At 44.5% G+C, this 12,375-nt stretch overlaps 1 pseudogene; it reads right to left on the reverse strand.

The window, feature by feature from the left end:
- Nucleotides 1-528: 528 nt before the first annotated feature.
- Nucleotides 529-767, reverse strand: LOC139226037 (U2 spliceosomal RNA; annotated as a pseudogene).
- Nucleotides 768-12,375: the final 11,608 nt, after the last annotated feature.

The following is a 12,375-nucleotide window of genomic DNA, read 5'->3' on the forward strand; positions in this document are numbered from 1 at the left end:
GGTTTAAATTCCTCAGGGCATGCCCCGCACGTGGCTGCCAAGTCCCCATTCAGGACACATTTCTTAACTAAAGACAGTAGCGGGTCTTTATTTGTCCAGACTTTAATATGACGAGCTGTCATCGGTGAGTCTTCGCTTTCGAAAGCTTCAACAGCCATGACCATCTCAGCATCATGCTCAGTTGCCCCCTCAGTGGTGGCTAGTGGGAGCCTGCTGAGTGCATTGGCACAGTTTTCAGTGCCCGGTTTGTGCCGAATTGTGTAGTCATAGGCGGCTAACATGAGTGCCCACCTCTGTATGCGGGCCAATGCATTCGCATTTATGGCCTTTTTGCCAGCCAAAAGGGACGTTAGGGGTTTGTGACCTGTCTCCAGCTCAAATTTCCTCCCAAACAGGTACTGGGGCATTTGTTTTTTTTTTAAATTCGTAGCCAATCGTTCCAATTCTTTGTCAAATCACAAACGCCAGAGGTCACCTTGCGCACATCAAGGATCACTCTGCGCCAATGCTCTTAGCCAAAAGGCCTAGAGCCACTGCACCGTTCCTGGAAGTACTGCAATACCAGGTTCGTGCCATGGAGGTGGATGGGTCAGGCCCCCCACACACCTCCGTGGAGGTGGATGGGTCAAGCCACCCCACCCACCTCCTATTTCCAAAAAAGCAAGCATATACCTTCCTGATCCAGGGAGAACCACCTTGGGGTCATGGTGGTTACTCCCCTGTCAGGTCAGTTACGCATGATCTTAGCCAAAAGGCCGAGAAGCTGGGGCATTTGTTTTACTGCATATACACATGCTAGCACTTCCTTTTCTACCATCCCTTCGCCCCTTTCTGCCTGGGACAGACCTCTGGAGGCATAAGCTACTGGCTGTAACTGACCCTTGGCATTCACATGCTGCAACACACACCCGACCCAATAGGACAACGCATCGCACGTTAAAACAAGTTTCTTGCATGGGTCATATAACGTTAACAGTTTGTTGGAACATAACAAATTGCGTGCTCTATCAAAAGCCCTTTCCTGGCTGTTACCCCAAACCCAATCGCGATCTTTGCGTGGGAGCACGTGTAGCGGTTTTAACAAAATAGTTCAGGAGCCCCAGGAACGAACGCAGCTCCGTTGTGTTACGGGGTCTGGGTGCTCTCTGGATCGCTTCCATTTTGGATACAGTAGGGCTGATCTCATCTGCTGCTACCCTCCTACCCAGGAATTCTACCTCTGGAGCTAAGAAGACGCACTTCGCCTTTTTCAGTCGCAGCCCTACCCGGTCCAGTCTGCGTAGCACCTCCTCCAGGTTGTGGAGGTGTTCTTCAGTATCACGACCCGTGATGAGGATATCGTCTTGAAAAACCGGCATCCTTGGAATCGACTTGAGGAGGCTTTCCATATTTCGCTGAAAGATCGCGGCGGCCGAACGAATCCCGAACGGACATCTATTATACTCAAACAGCCCCTTGTGTGTCGTGATGGTGGTCAGCTTCTTCAACTCACTCGCCAGCTCCTGGGTCATGTAAACTGAGGTCAGGTCCAATTTTGAAAAAAGTTTGCCCACGGATAGCGTCGCAAAGAGGTCCTCCGCTCTCGGTAGCGGGTACTGATCTTGGAGTGACACCCGATTAATGGTGGCCTTGTAATCACCATATCCTGACCGGCCCATCCACCTTGAGCACCAGCACGATCGGGCTCGCCCAGTCACTGAATTCGACTGGCGAGATGATGCCTTCCCTCAGCAGGCGGTCCAATTCGCAGTCTATCTTTTCCCGCATCACGTACGGCACTGCTCTGGCCTTGTGGTGTACTGGCCTGGCTTCCGGATTTATGTGAATCACTACCTTGGCCCCCAAGAAAGTGCCGATGCCGGGTTGAAATAATGAGTCAAATTTGTCCAGGACCTGTGAGCATGATACTCGCTCCACAGTAGAAATTGCATTGACATCGCCCCATTTCCAGTTCATGACAGCAAGCCAACTCCTCCCCAGTAGTGTGGGACTGTCCCCCGGGACAATCCAGAGTGGCAACCTGTTCTCCAAATCTTTGTGGATCACGACTACCATGGCGCTGCCTAGCACCGGAATGATCTCCTTTGTCTATGTCCGTAGCTATGCGTCAATCGCCAATAATTTTGGCCTCCTGGCCTTGGATACCCACAACCTTTTGAACTGTTTGATACTCATCAGGGACTGACTGGCCCCCGTGTCTAGCTCCATTAATACTGGGATGCCATTGAGGAGCACTTTCATCATTATCGGTGGCGTCCTGGTATATGAACTATATATGTGCGCCACATGAACTCGCTGAACTTCAGCTTCCAGCGATTTTCCCCAGTATTCATTTGGCCTCGTAGGGCTTACATTGGACCCGTCCTCCTCGTACATCAATCTGGCTGCAGGCTTCCTGCACATACGCGCCAAGTGACCGCTAACATAGCAGTTTCTGCAGGTATATTGCTGATACCTGCAAGCTCTGGCTGGGTGTTTGCCTCCACACCTCCAGCATGAGCTGGAGGCCCCATTGTTGGAAACAATAGGTCCATTACCAGTCAATCATCTCTGACTGTCTGTAACTGTCCTTAAGCACACCATCAACAGGTGTTGATGGCCCTATTGTCCATTGCAATGGCATGAATCGCTGTTCAGCTCGCCTTTGTCTCTGTTGAATTCCCCCTTTGGTTTCGACTACATGCTGGGGCATGTCCGATTGCCCTTTTCTGCCTCAAGAATTGTGTGCCGCATTAACAATGTTGACTCCCTGGTCGTTTGCCGCATTTGAGCTAAGATTTTTGTCATACATCAGTCTTGTCTCTTCCTCCTCTGTCTAAACCCGTCAGAATTTTAAACGTTTCTATGAGATCCCCTCTCATTCGTCTGAACTCCAGTGAATACAAGCCCAGTTGATCCAGTCTTTCTTGATATGTCCGTCCCGCCATCCCGGGAATCAGTCTGGTGAACCTTCGCTGCACTCCCTCAATAGCAAGAACGTCCTTCCTTCTAGAGTACGTTCTGGATCCACAAACCGTCAGGAGATGAGCCCAGTATTTGTCAGCCGAATCCTGTCCCAACCATTCCTTAGTGACAAAACTTTGCTGTAGTCGCTCAATAAAGTTGTCCCAATCATCACCAACACAGTATCTCTCTTCTGTGCTGCTAGTGGCCATGCTCGCATGGTTTAAATCCCAGAGCCGCCGCTTCCAAGGTCAAGTCTTTGATCTCAATCAGTTTCCTGAAAACCCCAGCGTGTCCGATGCCCTCAATAAATAAGTCTCGCAGCATCTCCGCTCTGCATGCATCTGGGAACTTACATAGGCTCGCCAGTCGCCGGAGATCTGCCACAAAGTCTGGAACGCTTTGCCTTTCTCGCCGCCGGTGCGTGTAAAACCGGTGTCTCGCCATGTGCATGCTGCTCGCCAGTTTAAGATGTTCCCCGATCAACTTACTGAGCTCTTCGAACATCTTGTCTGCCGGCTTCTCTGGCACTTGAAGGTCCTTCATCAGGGAGTACATAGAAACATAGAGACATAGAAAATAGGTGCAGGAGTCGGCCATTCGGCCCTTCGAGCCTGCACCGCCATTCAATGAGTTCATGGCTGAACATGCAACTTCAGTACCCCATTCCTGCTTTCTCGCCATACCCCTTGATCACCCTAGTAGTAAGGACTACATCTAACTCCTTCTTGAATATACTTAGTGAATTGGCCTCAACAACTTTCTGTGGTAGAGAATTCCACAGGTTCACCACTCTCTGGGTGAAGAAGTTTCTTCTCATCTCGGTCCTAAATGGCTTACCCCTTATCCTTAGGTTGTGACCCCTGGTTCTGGACTTCCCCAACATTGGGAACATTCTTTCTGCATCTACCCTGTCTAAACCTGTCAGAATTTTAAATGTTTCTATGAGATCCCCTCTCATTCGTCTGAACTCCAGTGAATACAAGCCCAGTTGATCCAGTCTTTCTTGATATGTCCGTCCCGCCATCCCGGGAATCAGTCTGGTGAACCTTCGCTGCACTCCCTCAATAGCAAGAACGTCCTTCCTTCCAGAATACGTTCTGGATCCACAAACCGTCAGGAGATGAGCCCAGTATTTGTCAGCCGAATCCTGTCCCAACCATTCCTTGGTGACAAAACTTTGCTGTAGTCACTCAATAAAGTTGTCCCAATCATTAGCAACACAGTACGTCTCTTCTGTGCTGCTAGAGGCCATGCTCGCGTGGTTTAAATCTCAGTTTCTCGTCGCCAATGATATGTCCTTACTATGCAGTATAAATGCACATGAGGCCCATACTTGAGAGAAGGTCACTCTATGACCAGTTACCTTTATTACCAAGACCTCAAGTGATGAAGGTGGGTGGAGCTTCCCCTTTTATACCTGGAAGTCCAGGTTAGGAATATCTCCAACAAGTTCACCCCTTGTGGTCAATGTTCTCAAGGTGTACAACTCATGTCAGCTTATATATGGGTTACAGTGATAGTTGAATACATGACAGAGCTTCCATGGGAGGAGGAAACTCATGAAGCTTTTCTGGTGGGGAAGAGGGGGGAGGGGTGGGAGGTCGCTGGGCTAGGCTGATGCAATCGACATCTCTTTTAGCAGGGGCTAGTAGCTCTGACCAGGAAGACACATTCTTGGGCTTTGGCCCATCCAAGGCCCCGGGTACAAGTGGCGTGCAGCCACGCACTCCCAGGGTTGAGCCCCGTATGCCTTCTCTCCAGAGGGTGAGTCGGCAAAGCCAGTCTGCTGACAGACAGGCAGATGCACATCTAGACATGGTGGGACTATTTAGCTATTAACCTGGCCTGTCCCTTTAAAGTCACTGTTCAAGAACTCCCTGTGAGAATCCAGGTAAATTTGTCGTTGCTCATGAATTCCTCAGATCAGTAAATTGAATGCAAATTTCAGCCTCCAGGTCAGGGCTTTTTGTTTTTTTAAGACTGTTTTGTATTTGTAACTAAGTGTGATGTCTGCATTGAGCAGGGATACACTTGACACAAGAGTATTATTTTGACAATGATAGAAAAATGGTTCATCTAATAAACGGTTTTGTTACAGTTCTCCATTATACCTCAGTATCACACATTGTATACAAATTGTGATCATTTCTTATCTCCAAATTTCGAGCAGATGACAGACTCATATTCAAATATATTCCAGCACAATGCAAATTCCTTCTACCTGATTGGTTGATCTACAAATATATTAATTGTAATTTGAATTTATTAATTGCAATTCAGATAAAAATAATCCAACTAGATGATCCAATCAAATTGTACAAAATAGCTTTAAAAAAAAAATTGAATACCATTATTTTTGCAGTCTAGAGATTTCTAAAACGTTAAAACAAGAAAATTACATATTTCACAATATGATTAAATATACCTGTAAGTTTGTGTTTTATGTCTTTGACTACCTTCATTAAAGTTTTACATTAAGGCCTCAGCCTCACTTAAAAGCCTGTGATTGAAGTTAAAATTTTGACCCATACTCTGTTCACTGAAGATACTGCACCCTGAACAGATGCAGAATTTCCATCGGGATATCAATGTAGGATTCTCTCAGTGTAAGTGGCAGACTGACTCACAACTGGAAGGATACATCTCCTCATGGCATTTAAGGAACTTGGAGTTCCACCACTAAAGTTAACTACAATCCGAAACAAACATATCAAGGCCATTGATTTACATCTTCCGCACAAATATGCACATAATCATGGCACTGGACCTGAAAATACCATTAATACTTCCACAATACTGTATATTAAAAATACAATTTAACTTATAGAATCATAGAATGGTTACAGCATGGAAGGCGGCCATTTGGCCCGTCGAGCCATGCCAACTCTCAGTTAGTCCCACTCCCCTGCCCTTTCCCCGTAGCCCTACAGTTTTTTTTCCTTCAGATATTTATCCAACTCCCTTTTGAAAGATAAGATTGAGTCTGCCTCCACCACTCTTTCAGGCAGTGCATTCCAGATCTTAACCACTCGCTATGTAAAAAAGTTTTTTCTGACATCGACTTGGGTTCTTTTGCCAATCACCTTAAATCAGTGTCCTCTGGTTCTCGACCCTTCTGCCAATGGGAACAGTTTCTTTCTCTATGTGTCCAGACCCCTCACGATTTTGAACACCTTTATTAAATCTCCTCTCAACGTTCTCTGCTCTAAGGAGAACAACCCCAGCCTCACCAGTCTGTCAACATAACTGAAGTCCCTCATTCCTGGAATCATTCTCATAATTCAATTGCTGTAAATCAGATCTGGATTATAAAAAGAAAGTTGGACTATTTTTATCTGTATGAATTACAATTCATAAATTCAAATTACAATCAACATATTTGCAGATCAGCCAATCAGGTGGAAGGAATTTGCCCCGCATTTTGCGGTCGGAGGCTTCCCGCAGGCGGATGTCTCCGACTTGCAAAAAATCTACGAACTCACTTGATGGTCCAGGAGGTTCGGAGACTTGCGGTCCTGGGCCTCTAAGCTAGGCCTGCATAGAGATCCACGTATCACAGGGATGTAAGTGCTTCGCAAGCGCCTCTGGGATCATGTGGGCTGGCCCAATCAAAGTAGAGGCATCCCCATTCGTTCTTGTGGTGAGTTCCGTTTCTACGGAGTTGCCATAAGTATGAATGGGAATACCCCCAAAAGCACACAAACACATTCAATATATTTTTTAAACACATTATATTTTTAAAATTAAAATGCAATTTAAGTAAATATTTTATACAATTTAAAAAAAAAATTGTTTTAACAGAGCTTAAAATAAACTTACCTTGATGAACAGGGTTTTTAATATATAAATGAGTGATACCATTTTATTTTTCTATCTTTTAAAACTCTTGCGCTGGTAAAAGCAGGCCTTGTGCTTGCTTTTGTGTACAGTTTTGGTCTCCTAACTTGAGGAAGGACATTCTTGCTATTGAGGGAGTGCAGCGAAGGTTCATCAGACTGATTCCCGGGATGGCGAGACGGACATATCAAGAAAGACTGGATCAACTGGGCTTATATTCACTGGAGTTCAGAAGAATGAGAGGGGATCTCATAGAAACGCTTAAAATTCTGACGGGTTTAGACAGGTTAGATGCAGGAAGAATGTTCCCAATGTTGGGGAAGTCCAGAACCAGGGGTCACAGTCTAAGGATAAGGGGTAAGCCATTTAGATGAGGAGAAACTTCTTCACCCAGAGAGTGGTGAACCTGTGGAATTCTCTACCACAGAAAGTTGTTGAGGCCAATTCACTAAATATATTCAAAAAGGAGTTAGATGTATTCCTTACTACTAGGGGGATCAAGGGGTATGGCGAGAAAGCAGGAATGGGGTACTGAAGTTGCATGTTCAGCCATGAACTCATTGAATGGCGGTGCAGGCTCGAAGGGCCGAATGGTCTACTCCTGCACCTATTTTCTATGTTTCTATGTTTCTATGGATCTGACCTGGTAAGTCTTGATTTTTTCGGGCATGTTTTTGGGCAGGTGCACGCCGATTGACGTCATAAAAACGGCTAAAAAAATGGTTAGGTGATCATTTTGAATGCCATCGCAAAACTGCTGCCGAATTTTCCCCCACGCGCTAAATTTTAGCGACTTACTTAGCAGCAAAAAAAATTACTTTTTCAGCTTCTTGACGATAAACAGACGCAAACCTGCCGAATTTCTAGCCCTCTGAGTATGTAAGTAAGGAACAAATAGCTGGCTTTTTGGAAACATGGATGGTAGGGGAAATTAAGTGCCCAAAACGCCAGCAAAATTATCAGAGTATTATGTTGTAGTCTGACTTGCTTCGACACCCTGGGATAGAGTTTGCACGAGTTTGTGTTAGCATTATCCGCGCAAAATAGGTGAAGGTGGTTGCACCAGTGCAAAAGATAGTGGAATTTAAACTTAAGTTACGTCAAGCATAAATCGAGTTTCCGTGGTGTTTAAAAATCATTTTGCTGAAAGCCTGCCCCTCCCATAAAACTGGCCACGCCCCCAAATCAAAATAATGAGGATGCCGAGTTTCTGCCGATTGCGACAGTTTGCGGCTGTTCGAGGAAGCTCTTCAAATTGAGCTTTTTTTTTCGGCGCATTTTGAACGTTTTTGCATTTAATAAAAAATATTCAATTTACTAAGAAACTGACAAGTGTGCATCAATGAATCTCGTAAATGGTTCAGTATAGTTCTTTTTATTTTCAATGATTTAAAATCAGGTTACTCACTGGTGGAGGATGAGACACTCTTAATAAAAACCCTTATTGTTTGTGATAAATCCATTTTCAGCTGTATTAATAAAACTAGACCAGGTTTCCACTCTTAAATTCTTCAATTAATATTTTTTAATGCAAAGAAAAAGAAACAATTACTTTCTATTAAACTGACTGATTGTGCTGGTTCATTACGATTTTACATTTATGATTATGCAAATGTCTTTTAGTGGAAATTTGAACCATAACCTCACTTTGAAAAACAGCGCAATTTCAAGCACAATTTGCAACCAGCTTTCCGATTGCGCCCCAACTGGAAACACTACCCTCATAAATCAATAGCCCAGAAAGTACATAGTGAATTGCATGGCATAATATCTCTACTGTTGTAAAACAGCAAATCCTCTTATTCATTCTGAGACATGCCATAGGACAGTGATGGGCAAAATACAGCCCTCAGGCCATATCCGGCCCGCCAAGTCATTCTATCTGGTCCGCTGGGTGGAACAGAGCGTGAGCCGCAGCTCGAGCTGCACATTCGTCTATCCACTTTCGCTTCCCATGCAGCCACGGAAAAACCATTGTAATAATTCATTCAAATTAATAATTACCAATTGAGATTCTCCCCGGCCAGATCTTAAAAGGATCCGTTCCGTGATTCTGGGCCCCGACGGCGGACATCCGTACCCAGAATGCACTGCGTGCTCGAATGTGCCCTATCCATTTCAGAATGGAGTCGTGGCTGTTCATCTCTACAACTCTTTTGCCGAAAAAAGTGACCGGCGCTGCATCTTTCCTCTCCCGGTATCCAGAGTACGACGGCAGGGGAGTTTTCATCTGGTACCAATTGGAACGGCATTAGTAATCTTTGAAAAGGGACATAAGGATGACCGAGAAGGGGAATTGATGCCGCCAACGGCTCTAAAGAGGGTACAGTTGTATTTCACAGCACTGATTTACAGAGACCATAATATTTTCAACTTTTATCTTTGAATCATTTCTAAGCAGTGTCAAATACATGTTGTGTATGTAAGATGCATCGGACTTCTGTATGATTTATGTTTTTGCAATGTTTATGTTTATGCAATGTTCCCTCTAATTTTTGTTTCATGCGCGGTCCCTTTAAATTTGCTGTGTGGCCAGCCACAGCACAGCATCACCTCCAGCGGCAGGAGCTGGGGAGCGGCCTGCACGAGACCGCGCGATTGTTGCGCAATCGTGCAGCCACGTGCCTTCGGGGGAAACATTGGTGTGCGGCCTTCAACAGCTCACCAAAACTTGTTAAGTGGCCCTTCAGCCCAAATAATTGCCCACCCCTGCCATTGGAGCTCTGTGACGATATGATACATGAAAATGCACTTCCTGTCCATTCCACCCTTACTTCCTTTTGCATTACACATATTTATTTCACACCTATCTGTCAAATCCGGGTTATCACACTGTAATATTCACTTTTTTTCACTTTTTTTCTCACGACAACCACTTCTACTTATCTCTAGCCTGATTCTTCTCATGTGTTCTCTGGTCCTCCCAGCTCTGTTATTCTGTAGCCCATCTCTTATGTTGCTGTTCTAGCCTGCCTGATGCCAACACTCCAAATCTATGGAAATTCTGGCTTGCAAGGCAGAAATTCCTGTAGACGTCTATAATACGCTGGGGAGCAATTGTACTTAGGGACACTTTTGCTTTCACATTTTTTTAAATCCCAACTAAGATCTCTGTCTGGTGCAGCCATACACAATTCTGCATGTGAAGTCTTTAAAATATAACTTTCACCTGTGTTTTTAAGCCTCTGATGGCTATGCTGCACCCTATGCACTTTAACGCTTTGCTTGCTTCAAAATGGCCTCCCTGCAAGTTCACACATCAACAGCCACTCGAATCATTTGCCCTCACCACAGGTGGTGAGTATTTAACATTTTTCTTCATCAGCTCTAAATTACTGGATGCAAGAAGCTACCATTTGTATCTGTTATTCCAATGCTCTCCTAGCCAGCCTCCCATCTTGGACCCTCCGTAAACTTGAGTTCATCCAAAATTCTGCTGCCCGTGTCTTAGCTCGCACCATGTCCCGTTTACTCATGACCCCTGTGCTCGCTGACCTACATTGGGCTCCCGGTCCAGCAATGCCTCGATTTCAAAATGCTCGCCGTTGTTTTCAAATCCCTCCATGGCCCTCGTCCCTTCCTACCTCTGCAACCTCCTCCAGCCCTACAACACTCTGAGATCTCTGCGCTTCTCCAATTCTAGTCTCTTGCCCATCCCCAATTTTAATTTTTCCACCATTGACGGCTGTACCCTTCAGCTGCCTAGGCCCAAAACTCTAGAATTCTCTCCCCAAACCTCTCTGCCTCTCTACTTCTCTTTCCTCCTTTAAGACTCTCCTTAAAACCTACCTCTAGGACTTCAATCGAGTTCTTAGTGGGCACTGGCCAACTGTTCTCATATCTCCTTATGTGGCTCAGTGTCAAATTTTGTCTGATTACGTTCTTGTGACGTGCATTGGGACGTTGTACTACATTAAAACTGCTATATACATGCAAGTTGTTGTTGTATCTAGGACACAGTCATGAAAAGCATCATTGCTCAATTTGTGGGGGAAATTGTAAGATAACAATGCCCAATTAAAATACGATTCTAAAGATGTGCTTTTTAAAATTAAGGGAGAAAAAAATTCTCTGCATGTAAACTGATGCCCCCTTCTTCTCCCCTTTCCCAATATGTTGATTGGTTTTGTATATTTGATAACTATTGTCAATGTTCGTCCTTTCATAATCTATTCAGAGATCGATAGAGTTTTAGATATTAAGGGAATCAAGCGATATGGGGATAGTGCGGTTAGGTGGATTAGAGGTGGGGGATCAGCCACGACCTTATTGAATGAGGCTTGAAGGGCTGAATGGCCTGCTGCTGCTCCTATTTCTTATGTTCTTTTTCACTAGCAGAATCTCTGGCCCACCATACCCAATGCTAAAGAATTGTTTGTATAATATATCCTATTGTGATGCTGACAATTAGGTACATGTGTTTGCAAATCTCTCTTAATAGGAGCCCAATCTAAATCTTCTTCAAAATTGGTGAAGTGTCCAAAATTGTGTGTTAAAGATAAATCAGACTCTTAGTTGCACTGTGGGAGCCTGATTTAAATATTATAATGAGGTGTCCCGCCTCTCCAAGACTGGACACAGGCACACCACGCTACCCGCTGCCGCAAAAATGACAACCCACCCATTGTTGTGGTACGGGGTGGGGTTAAAAGAAAAAAAAGAAAGACTTGCACTTATATAGCACCTTTCACTATGCCCCAGAGTGCTTTACAGACAATGAAGTACGTTTTTGAAGTGTAGTCACTGTTGTCATGTAGGAAATGGGGCAGCCAATTTGCACACAGCAAGCTCCCACAAACAGCAATGTGATAATGACCAGATAATCTGTCTTTATGATGTTGATTGAGAGATAATTATTGGCCAGGACACCAGGGATAACCCCTGCTCTTCTTCAAAATAGTACCATGGGATCTATTATGTCAATCTGAGAGAGCAGAGAGGGCCTCGGTTTAATGTCTCATCTGAAAGATGGCACCTCCGACAGTGCAGCACTCCCTCAACACTGCACTGGAGTGTCAGTCTAGATTTTTGTGCTCTAGACTCTGGAGTGGGAGTTGAACCCACAACCTTCTGCCTTAGAGGTGAGAGTGCCACCAACTGAGTCACAGCTGACACCAATATCAAGCCATCTTAAATTGCATCCTTATTATTCATAACAGTCAACAATTCTACTTGAAATGACAGCAACGTGCTTCTACTCCAATGGGAAAAAGTTTTACACAGATGAATGTCTGAGGCAAGTGTCTACTCAAACACACTCCTGCTCCCTACTTTAAGTGCACCCCACTTTTTATTACATTATTTATAGTAATGCATCATTCAAAATGCACATGTGAAAAGTGGATAACTGTAAAACACATTTATAGAGCAAGTAATTGGGCTTTTACAGCTGGCACCAAAAAAGATGCCTTGCACATGAATATAATTGGACCCCCAGGAGAAAAGAAGTTTAAATGAAATTGAATATTCCAGAAAAAAATTACAATTCTATCTACAGGAACATAGACATTGCAATAAATCAAGTAAAGCTTTTTTATGTATAGTGAAACATGACCTGAGAAGTAGTGACTGTGCAGGGAAATAAATGAGACT

The sequence above is a fragment of the Pristiophorus japonicus genome, chromosome 15, assembly GCF_044704955.1.
Source record: "Pristiophorus japonicus isolate sPriJap1 chromosome 15, sPriJap1.hap1, whole genome shotgun sequence".
NCBI classification, from domain to species: domain Eukaryota; kingdom Metazoa; phylum Chordata; class Chondrichthyes; family Pristiophoridae; genus Pristiophorus; species Pristiophorus japonicus.